The sequence below is a fragment of the Nomascus leucogenys genome, chromosome 1a, assembly GCF_006542625.1.
Source record: "Nomascus leucogenys isolate Asia chromosome 1a, Asia_NLE_v1, whole genome shotgun sequence".
Lineage (NCBI taxonomy): Eukaryota > Metazoa > Chordata > Mammalia > Primates > Hylobatidae > Nomascus > Nomascus leucogenys.
The window spans coordinates 82,818,074-82,827,217 of record NC_044381.1 but is presented as its reverse complement, the minus strand read 5'-3'; the positions used below and the strand labels follow the sequence as shown (position 1 = coordinate 82,827,217).

The window sequence follows — 9,144 nt, the reverse complement described above, 5'->3', positions numbered from 1 at the left end:
CCAGTCTCACCCCTGGGTTCAAGTGATCTTCCCATCTCAGCCTCCTGAGTATGTGGGACTACAGGTGCATGCCAACTACACTCAGATTTTGTTTTTTAAATTTTTAGTAAAAACAGGTCTCTCTATGTTACTTAGACTGGTCTTGAACTCCTGACCTCAAGCCAGCCTCCTGCCTCAACTTCCCAAAGTGCTAGGATTATAGGCAGGAGCCACCCTCCCCACCTTCCACCTTTTTTTTTTTTTCTTTGAGAAACAGCGTCCTGTTCGGTCATCCAGGTTGGAGTTCAGTGACACAATCATAGCTCACTGCAGCCGTGAACACCTGAGCTCAAGCCATCCTTCCATTTGGCCTCCTGAAGCACTGAGATTATAGGTGTGAGTCACTGCACCCTGCCCAAGCTCACATAATTACAGCAAATCTTTGGCAAATAAGACTGCAGAAAGTTCCCAATTTACCATGGTTTGATTTAGGGTTTTTCAACTTTACAATGGTGCAAAAGTGATATTCATTCAGTACACTCCTCAGTTTCAATGGGGTTACATCCAGATAAACTCATTCCAAATTGAAAATACTGGCTGGGTGCTGTGGCTCACACCTATAATCCCAGCACTTTGGGAGGCCGAGGTGGGCAGATTGTTTGAGCCCTGGAGTTCAAAGCTAGCCTGGGCAACATGGCCAAACCCCGTATCTACAAAAAATATGAAAATTAGCCAGGCATGGTGGCATGCCCCTGTAGTCCCAGCTACTCAAGAGGCTAAGGTGGGAGGATCCATTGAGCCCAGGAGGCCAAGGCTGCAGTGAGATGATTGCACCACTGCACTCAGCCTGGGCAACAGAGCAAGACCCTGTCTAAAAAAAAAAAAAAGAAAGAAAAAGACAATACCATAAATTGAAAGTGTTTTTGGCTTACAATACTTTCAATTTACAATGGGTTTATTAACACATAACTCCATCATAAGTCAAGGAGCATTTGTAGTTTAATATGTTTGGTTTAATAAAACAGTTATGTCTTCTCTGATTTACCTGTGTTGAGTATAATAGAAGCATACATTTTATTCTACTTGGCTTTGCTTTGTCCTATAGTTATCAGGTTACTGATCAAACACACTAACATTATTTGTACATAATGTAAATTTGTGTCCAAGAAAATTGAATCATGATTTCTAAAATTTCATTTCAAGAATAATTATGTTTTGTAGCCTGCCAACTTCACGATAATTTTCAAGATCCTTAGGTAGCTGAAAAACCTTGAACTGGTATTAAATTGAGTTAAGTATTAGATATATAGAGAATATCTACATAATTTCTAAGTAAGATAGACTACTGTACCATATAATTAATTAATTAAAAGCTCTAGAGGGGCTATATCTCTGAGTAATGTTAATGAACGTGCTCAATTTGCCACTTTAAGAACATGTAAAAGAGATGTGCATGGCTGTAGAAAATTGTTTCAAGCTTTTCGAGTTTGCTGTAATGCTCATGTGTTGCAGGAAGTTCTCAATTACTCATCCCACACTGACTTTTCTCTGTAAATGAGAAGTTAGTTACTTTGTTTAAAAGTTATAATTAATGAGTGGTTGCCACTAAGGAGCAATAGTGACAGGGAGATCCAACTGCATGTGTGTTTTGATATTTCATGGAAAAAGAGCGGCTGTCCTCAAATTTTTGGTCTCCAAACCATTTTACACCCTTGGGACTTGTTGCAGATCTCAAAGGTTATCTGTGTATGTAGATTATAACTATCAATATCATATTAGAAATTAGAGCTGAGAATTTTTAAAATATCGGTTTATTGTCTAATTCGAGAATAGCAGTGATGAACAAATTGCATGTTTACATAAGTAACATGTTAGAATTATTTTAAAAATTTGTTTTGATCTTTTGGACCTGAGATCTGTCCTTATGTCGTGTGTCAGTTTGTCCCAGAATACCTAAGAGCATAAGGAAAGACCACACTTGGAATGTGGATTCAGCTTGGCCTTTGTGGATGATAGCTCAGTCTGAAAAGGAGTGATGAAATGTGCTAAAATCTTAGGAAAGTTCATTCTATTTTGATGGGTTTGCTTCCCTGGTTTACTGATGAATGCCTTTGTTTACAATATGAATGGTAATCTTCACTTTCTGTAATAAATACTATGCTTACTTTACAAAATTAAAGTGAAGAATTCTGTCTAGAGAGAAAACATTCTGTGTCTTACCAGAATAATTTTCTGTGTTATATGATGACTTTATAATGTCTTTGATTATTTAAGGAGAAAAAAATTCCTCATTTATGAAAGACATAAGGGTTTTTTCTAACTGCATTGCTGTTAGCATATATTTTTAAATGTTTTATTGTCACTTTAATTAAATAGGTAACCAAATATTGCTTCTTAGGTATCCATAGCCTCTCTTAAGCAAGTGTCCAAACTGTTCTGATAACTTTTAAACATTTGCCTTCCCCAAATAGGATCCTAAATGTAGAAAAAAATGAAATAAAATTTCAAGATTTTTTTACACCTAAAACCATCTTTGAGATTTCCCAGAAAGCTCCTGGGAAAAAAAATGACAAGGTTTTCTCTTTTACTTTATAAAAAGAGAAGTATTAGAAGTAAGTGGGTTTGTTTGATATGTGACTAGTGTAAGAGTTTCATGGGAAGAGATATCAGAGGAGACATTCAGCCTGCCCCAGGTGAAATCTGTGTAAGTTAAGTGAATACTTCAGAAATTGTATCATTTGTGGGATGTCCCTGGGGATTTGTCAGTGTTCTTACTTTTTTAGCCTATGTCTTCACCTCAGGGAAAACACTGATCAAAACTCTTAAGAAATGGTTTCTTTCAAGTTTTTCTGTATTTGTTAGTATCCTGGCAATGTTTTGTCTGATATTAGACATAGCAGTATAGCATACAGCATTATTAGTTGTAAACTCAGTTATTATTTGAAATGCTAACTTAACCAAAACCTTACTTCTTTAATTTGAATCTAGAGGATTCTAGATAATTAATTCTCAACTGGGGATATACATCAGTCTTACCCATGGAGTATTTTTAAAAATATAAAATAGAAGAATATAAGCAAGAAGACCAACTAGACCAATGAGTCAATGAAGAAATTAAGAAGGAAATTTAAAAATTTCGTGAATCCTGAACATAGAAACACAACATACCAAAGCCTATGGGATATAGCAAAAGCAGTATTAAGAGGGAAGTTTACAGCAATAAATGCCATAGATTTCAAATAGACAACCTAATGTACATCTCAAGGAAGCAGAAAAGCAAGAACAAAGCAAACCCAAAGTTAGTAGAAGAAAAGAAATAATAAAAATCAGAGGAGAAGTGAACAAAATTGAGACAAAAAAATACACAAGATCAATAAAATGAAAAGTTAATTTCTTGAAAAATAAACAAAATCAACAATACATTAGCTAGACTATTCAAGAAAAAAAAAAGACCCAAATAAATAAAATCAGGAATGAAAGAGGAGACATCACAACTGATACCACAGAAATAACAAAGGATAACTTGAGACTATATGAACAACTATATGTCAACAAATTGGAAAATCTAGCAGAAATGGATAAGTTCTGGGTCACAAACGACCTACCAAAATTGAACCAAGAAGAAATAGAAAACTTGAACAGATCAATTAAAAGTAATGAGATTGAATCAGTAATAAAAAGTCTCCCATGAAAGCAAGCCCAGGACCCAATGGCTTCACTGCTGAATTCTACTAAACATTTAAAGAACTAATACTAATTCTCCTCAAACTCTTCCAGAAAATTGAAGAGGAGAGAATTATTTCAAACTCAATGTATGAGGCCAGCATTATTGTCATACCAGAACCAGACAAATATACAATAAGAAAAGAAAACTATAGACCAATATCCCTAACGAACATAGATGCAGAAATCCTAAAAAAAAAAAAAAAAAAAAAAAAAAAAACTAGCAAAACTACCAGCACATTAAAAAGACCATTCGCTCTGATCAAGTGGGATTTAACCCAGGGATGCATGATGGTTCAACATACACAAATCAATAAATGTGATATATCACATGAACAGAATGAAGGACAAAAACTGATCATCTCAATTAGATGTAAAAAACACACTTGATGACATTCAACATCCCTTCATCACAAAAAAATTCTCAACAAACTAGTTATAGAAGGATCATACCTCGACACAATAAAGGTCATATATGACAAACCCACAGCTATACTGAATGGGGAAAAGCTGAAAGCTTTTTCTCTAAGACCTAGAACAAGACAAGGATGCCCACTTCATCCTAGTAATGAAAGTCCTATGGCAATTAGGCAAGAGAAAAAAAATATTCATCATAGTAGTGAAAGTCCAGGGCAATTAGGCAAGAGAAAAAAATAACAGGCACTTTAATTGAAAAGAAAGAAGTCAAATGACCCTATTTGCAGACAACATAATTTTATATATAGAAAACCCTAAAAGTTTCACCAAGAAAACCTCTTAGAACTGATAAACAAATTCAGGAAAGTTTCAGGATACAAAATCAACAGACAAAATCAGTTGCATTTCTATACACCAACAACAAACCAGCTGAGAAAGAAATTAAGCACACAGTCACATTTAAAATAGCTATTAAAAAGTTAAAATATCTAGAAATAAATTTAACCAAGGAGGTGAACTATCACTATAAGGAAAAGTATAAAATGCCAATGGAAGATATTAAAGAGAATACAAACAAATTGAAAAATGTACCATGTTCATGGACTGGAAGGATTAATATTGTGAAAATGACCATGTAACCAAAAGTGTTCTAGAGATTCAATGCAATCTCCATCAAAATTCTAATGGCATTATTTACAGAAATATAAAAGGCAATTTTAAAATGTATATGGAACCACAAAAGACCCCAAATAGCCAAAGAAATCCTGAGCAAAAAGAACAAAACTGGAGGCAACATACTACTTGACTTCAAAATACACTACAAAGCTATAGTAACCAAAAGGGCACAGTGTGGCATAAAAAGACACATATGGAACAAAATATAGATCCCTAAAATAAATCCGGGTATTTACAATCAACTGATTTTCAACAATGTGCTGAGAACATTCAGTGGGTAAAGGATAGCCTCTTCAATAAATGGTGCTGGGGAAACTGAATATCTATATGCAGAAAAATGAAACTAGACTCCTATCTCTCACCATCTACAATAAATCAACTCAAAATTGATTAAAGATGTACATGTAAGATGCAAAACTATGAAACTACTAGAAGAAAACATGGGGGAAATGTTTCAAGACATTGATGTGTACAAAGATTTTATGAAAAATACATCAAAAGCACAGGCAACAAAAGTAAAAACAGACAAATGGAATTATATCAAACTAAAAAGCTTCTGCATAGCAAAGAAAACAACAGAGTGAAAAGAGAACCTGCAGAATGGGAGAAAATATTTGCAAACTATTCACCTGACAAGGGATTAATATTCAGAATATACAAGAAACTCAGACAACTTAGCGAAAAAAATCAGATTTAAAAATAGACAGATTTTAAAATGTGCTGAATAGGCATCTCTCAAAATAAGACATACAAATAGCCAGTAGGTGTATGAAAAAATGCTGAACATCACCAATCATCACAGAAATGCAAATTAAAACCACAATAAGATATCATCTCATCCCAGTTGGAATGGCTGTTATCAAAAAGACAAAATAACAAATGCTGGAGATGATATGAAGAAAGGGGAACTCATACATACACACTGTTGCTGGGAATGTAAACTACTATAGCTATTATGGAAAACACTATGGGGATTGCTCAGAAAAACTAAAAATAAAACTAGCATATGATCCAGTAATTCCACTGCTGGGTACATGTTCACAAGAAAGGAAATCAGTATATCAAAGAGATATCTGCACTACTGTGTTTATTGCAGCACTATTCACAATAACCAAGGTTTAGAAGCAACCTAAGTGTTCATCAACAGATGAATGGATAAAGAAAATGTGGTACATATACTCAATGGGATATTAGTCAGCCATAAGAAATAATAAAATTCTGTCATTTGAAGCAACATGGATGGAACTGGAAGACATTATGTTAAGCAAAATAACTCAGGCACAGAAACACAAATATTCCATGTGCTGACTCTTATATGAGAGCTTAAAAAGTGGATCTCATGGCAGTAGACAATAGAATGATGGTTACCAGAGGCCAAGAAGAGTGGGAAGGCGACATAAAAAGAGGTTGGTTAATGGGTACAAAAATACAGTTAGATAAAAGGAATAAGTTCTGGCATTTGATAGCATAGTAGGGTGAGTATAATTAAGAATAATTGATTAGAGTGTACCCAAAACAAAGATCTAGCCAATCAAGTCTCTGTGTGCCTGGAGAGACTGTGCAGTTTGACCTTTAAGCCTGAATATTCAACTGTCCTACTCTTTGAAGCAGACACAACTGCTCTGCATCAGATCATCATCACATTTGGGTCTCTCGAAACCATTCAAATTCCTAAGCACTTGATGGCTCATGCTAGTTCATCAAATTTTGGGCCTTTCCTGGAGAAAAGAGGCTATATCCCAGTGCAAGAACAGAATCCAGCATCACAACTTTTCCTCTCAGCAAATGGATCCTTGGAAGCAAACCTGCCAGTGATTGTCTGGACTGGCTCACCCAAAAGCAGACCTTGGAGAATAGTCAGACTTCTGCCCGAGCCTGCACTTTCTTCAGTCGTGTCTGGGAAAACCTAAAGGGCTTAGAAAACTGGCTCCTCAAGAGTCAGCGACAGGAAGTTCCTGAAAAACCAAGTTATCAAAAGTGTAACAGCCATTCCACTACCAGTTCTTTCTCCATTGAAACTGAAGATCAAGAGTTTCCTGATCAAGATGAGTCAGACCTATCAGATTGGTTGGTGACTCCCTAGGAATCCCAGAAGCTGGAGAAGCCTGAGAATGGCAGTCATGAAACCAGTGAGAAGTTTAAGCACTTGTGCCAGTCCTACAATGTGAATGATTGGCTTGTCAAGACCAACTCCCGCACCAACTGTCAGGGCAACAAGCCCAAGGGGGTGGAGATTGAAAACCTGGCAATCTGAACTGCCTGAATGACCACCTGGAGGCCAAAACACCATTGTCCACCCCCAGCGTGGTTACTGGGGATTGGCTTGTCCAGAAGCATCAGGACCCATGTAAGGTAGAGGAGATGTGCAAAGCCAATGAGCCCTGCACAAGCTTTGCAAAGTGCGTGTGTGATGAGAATTGTGAGAAGGAAGCTCTGTGCAAGTGGCTTCTGAAGAAAGAAGGAAAGGATAAAAATGGGATGCCTGAGGAACCCAAACCTGAGCCTGAGAAGCATAAAGATTCCCTGAACATGCGGCTCTGTCCTTCTAGAAAAGAAGTAAGAGAACAAAGGCACTAAAGGTAATGGTTCCTTCTAGAATTTCTGATTCCTTCCAAGTCATAGAGAACAGCTCTTTGTCAGAGTGGCTCATCTGGCCGCCATACAAAGAAGGAAGTCCCAAGGAAGACAGAGCTGGCAAACCAAAGCCTAAAAGCCCCATGACCACTCCCTGGTGTCCCTTTAACACAACTGACTGGGTCCTTCCAGGACAGAAGATGGGCAACCTCAGCCAGTTATCCTCTGCCGAAGACAAGTGGCTGCTTGGAAAGAAGGCCCAGGAAGTATTACTTAATTCACCTCTACAGGAGGAACATAATTTCCTCCTAGACCTTTTCGGCCTCTCTGCAGTTTTTGTGACCTTTTTGCCTGTATGTAGCTTAAGTTGATAAAGAGAAGTGGTTATATCAAACTCTTCTGCAGATGTGAAGGAATGGACAGCAAGAGTTGAGCAGTTTTCTGCATATCATCACACATCATGAGCTGAGTGACTACAGGATGCCAAATAATTGTTTCTGGGTCTGACCAGTGAGCTTAGTTCTTCTCCTGCCTAATTTTGTAGTAGTGAAGTGAGGTGAGTCATGAGATTGAGTTACTGTTTAAAAGAAAAACGCTGTTTAGCAATGCTGAGGTGACTTAGTTCCTTCCTTCTTACAGAAGTATTAATCCACCCTACGCTAGAAATGCAGCATCTTGGTGGACCCGTCTCTTTCACAAGCCTCCAAGTCTCCTTAGATTGGGTTGTTACTAAAAGTACATTAAAGCACTTTAGTCTTAAAAATGAAATATTTCTATAATCAAAGTGTATTGATGTATTCTAAAGCTAGTAAACTTCCCTAACTTTTAATTGCCCTATAGATGCTTCTCTTGCTGTGGGTTTTCTTCTGTTAGTGGTCAAAATAATGATTTTTCTGTTAACATATTGTATATTTTACAAAAAAAATTAAGCTGGCCAATAGTGATTACCAAAAATATACATTAACAATCTTGGCAATTTTTGACATTAACTACCAAACATTTTAGCCTACATGCTAGTTCTACATTATTTTTCATCTTCACTTGAAAGAAACTCAGCTATTGTCTTTATTTCTTTCAATAAATAACATTGTAAATGTTATTAAAGTATCCAGTGAGCTCTTTTAGAAGGGCTCTGTATTATTTCAAGATTATTTTCAGGGTAGTTCTGGCCTTTCAAAATATTCTACAGACCTACAGGGTTTAAAAGAACCTCAGAACCAACTAAGCAAATAGGCAAGACATTGGAAATGTGGTCTAGTACTTGAACCATTCACTATCGTAGGGATTTGGGGTGCCTCCTGTGTAAATGGAAGCTGAGCTTGACACATCTGGTGCGTTTAACTAGGGATAAAGTTGTCCTCTCACTGCAAGCACAGTATATCTGTACCTCCAAAAGTACAACACAGTGACATTTTTGTGAACAGACCATTTTCAACACTTGTGCCTTGGGGTATGCATTGAAGCTTTACGAAAACTACTGATGTTTTTTCAGTATCCTTAAAGTTATGTCCATGCTTTAAAATGTCTCTGTAGGAAAGAAGAGGGGTTTATAATGTTTTTAAATTCTCTAAGATATTTTTGCTGCTTTCCAGACTTTGTAACTATTAAGCTTCTTAACTGCCTATATTATTAGAAATACTTCTGGGGAAATTTCATGGTCCCACAATGTCATTGCCATACAGCTTCACTAGAGTTCTTTGAACCACAGCTGAAAAGAGCTTTGTATTATTTTTTAATCCCCTCCCCAGATATCATTTAGAACTATTATAATAAAGG

The 9,144-nt window shown here is 36.5% G+C and overlaps 1 pseudogene; it reads left to right on the top strand.

The window, feature by feature from the left end:
• Nucleotides 1-6,299: 6,299 nt before the first annotated feature.
• On the top strand, nt 6,300-7,779 carry LOC100586927 (annotated as a pseudogene).
• The last annotated feature ends 1,365 nt before the right edge of the window (nt 7,780-9,144 follow it).